The sequence below is a fragment of the Schistocerca serialis genome, chromosome 5 (genome assembly GCF_023864345.2).
Source record: "Schistocerca serialis cubense isolate TAMUIC-IGC-003099 chromosome 5, iqSchSeri2.2, whole genome shotgun sequence".
NCBI classification, from domain to species: Eukaryota; Metazoa; Arthropoda; class Insecta; order Orthoptera; family Acrididae; genus Schistocerca; species Schistocerca serialis.
In genome coordinates, this window is record NC_064642.1 from 512954272 (window position 1) to 512956628 (window position 2357).

Genomic DNA, 2357 nt, shown 5'->3' on the forward strand with positions numbered 1-2357 from the left:
TCCATAAACGTTTTCACCTTATATGCTCCCTTGCAGCAAAGTCTATCGTCACTCGCTACAAACGAACCGAAAACGTTTGGCTCATTATAAGCTCCCGCACCTTCACGCACTGTAGCACACGTAAATGTAACCTTTTTACATTGCATGCCAAGCGTTTGGTAGTTGAATAGTTCCTCGTGACGTCTCTTTTGTCAAAACATACATGTTTTCACACTGCATATACAAAATAAGCATTACACTTCAAAATAATCTGATTTATGCTAAGCACACATAAGCCTTCATCTACATGTTTGCTGACAAAAAAATGGTTCAAATGGCTCTGAGCACTATGGGACTTAACATCTATGGTCATCAGTCACCTAGAACTTAGAACTACTTAAACCTAACTAACCTAAGGACAGCACACAACACCCAGTCATCACGAGGCAGAGAAAATCCCTGACTGCGCCGGGAATCGAACCCGGGAACCCGGGCGTGTTTGCTGACATATCGGGTACATACATGGTATAATTTTATACATACTCACATCTAGATTCATTATAACATTTAAACTTGTGCACAAAACAACATTTTAGTACCACTGTACGTCCCTTAAGATTTCGTTTTCACCCTTAGGACGCATTAAACAACATCTTATGACATTGTAAATACCCAATACCCGACATTTTCTCTGACCATTCAAAGGCTACTTGTCTCTTACAGATTTTTCAAGAGAAGGTAATTCTCTTAGTCTTTGAGTAGTATAACTTTACATAGAATAACAATTAAAATCGGCAGAACGGTTCTAGGCCCTACAGTCTGGAACCGCGCGACCGCTACGGTCGCAGGTTCGAATCCTGCCTCGGGCATGGGGGTGTGTGATGTCGTTAGGTTAGTTAGGTTTAAGTAATTCTAAGTTCTAGGGGACTGATGACCTCAGAAGTTAAGTCCCATAGTGCTCAGAGCCATTTGAACCATTTGAACAATTAAAATCGTTTTTTTCAATTTCGGAGCTGAAAGGACAATATACATACATACAGTTCGAAGACATGCATAAACCATTGTCTTCACATTTCGTCTGACTCACGCACCTGTAAATCCATATTGCTAACGAAAGAGAAGGAATCTTCATAACGCGTTAACCAACACAAGCCCCACCTGTCTCAAGTCTACAAGAAATGCGTCTACTGATCTACAAGGCATGGTGACAGGAAAAGGTTCAAATGGTTCAAATGGCTCTGAGCACTATGGGACTTAACAGCTGTGGTCATCAGTCCCCTAGAACTTAGAACTACTTAAACCTAACTAACCTAAGGACATCACACACATCCATGCCCGAGGCAGGATTCGAACCTGCGACCGTAGCAGTCGCACGGTTCCGGACTGCGCGCCTAGAACCGCGAGACCACCGCGGCCGGCCAGGAAAAGGAAGGAAGCACTTCTTTATCTGTTGCTGAAAGCCATCGTCTAAACACCACAGGCTAATTGAGTAAACTCTTTGATCGCGCTTCTTTGTATCTTTGTGAAACTAATTACTTAGTGTTTGCTGAACTAATTTCATAATTCTGACAGTGCAGTATCATGTAAGTTATCAGTATTTATTGTTTGGAAGTACCTGTAGCGAGTGTAAATCAGTAATTTATATCCGTATCTTCACGATACCACTCTCGTGTATATGATATACCTGAATATATCACTAGGGTAGACCGAGAAAATATTGTAGAAAAACGCTCAGACGAGTCGTGATCCCTTGTAAATGCATCATGTAGCACTCCGTCATCAGGCCACAAGTGGCCCATCGGGACCATCCGACCGCCGTGTCATCCTTAGACGATGATGTGAATAGGAGGGGCGTGTGGTCACCACACCGCTCTCCCGGTCGTTACGATGGTTTTCTTTGACCGGAGCCGCTACTATTCGGTCGAGTAGCTCCTCAATTGGCATCACGATGCTGAGTGCACCCCGAAAAATGGCAACAGCACATGGCGGCTCGGATAGTCACCCATCCAAGTGCCGGCCACGCCCGACAGCGCTTAACTTCGGTGATCTGACGGGAACCGGTGTATCCACTGCGGCAAGGCCGTAAATGCATCATGTATACCCATATTTCGCGCTTATATCAGTAGCTTGCGCTTTTTAATATGCAGTCTGACCCCTAAACTTCATTTAACAATATTCTACGTACTGTAATCTCTTCATATACACACACTCATCCACATTGTCACATTCATACACATATTTATATACATATAAATAAATTGCGGTGTGGCCCGTTTTCTGTGATACCAGCTATCTTCTCCTTCCTGCCTTTACCAGGGCGTGCTCTTGCATCGTTACCTCGAAAAGAAACTTCATAATAACTTAGAAACTAAGAACGT

At 43.4% G+C, this 2357-nt stretch overlaps 1 pseudogene; it reads right to left on the bottom strand.

Annotated features, from left to right (window-relative positions):
- Positions 1-1949: 1949 nt before the first annotated feature.
- Positions 1950-2067, bottom strand: LOC126482983 (5S ribosomal RNA; annotated as a pseudogene).
- Positions 2068-2357: the final 290 nt, after the last annotated feature.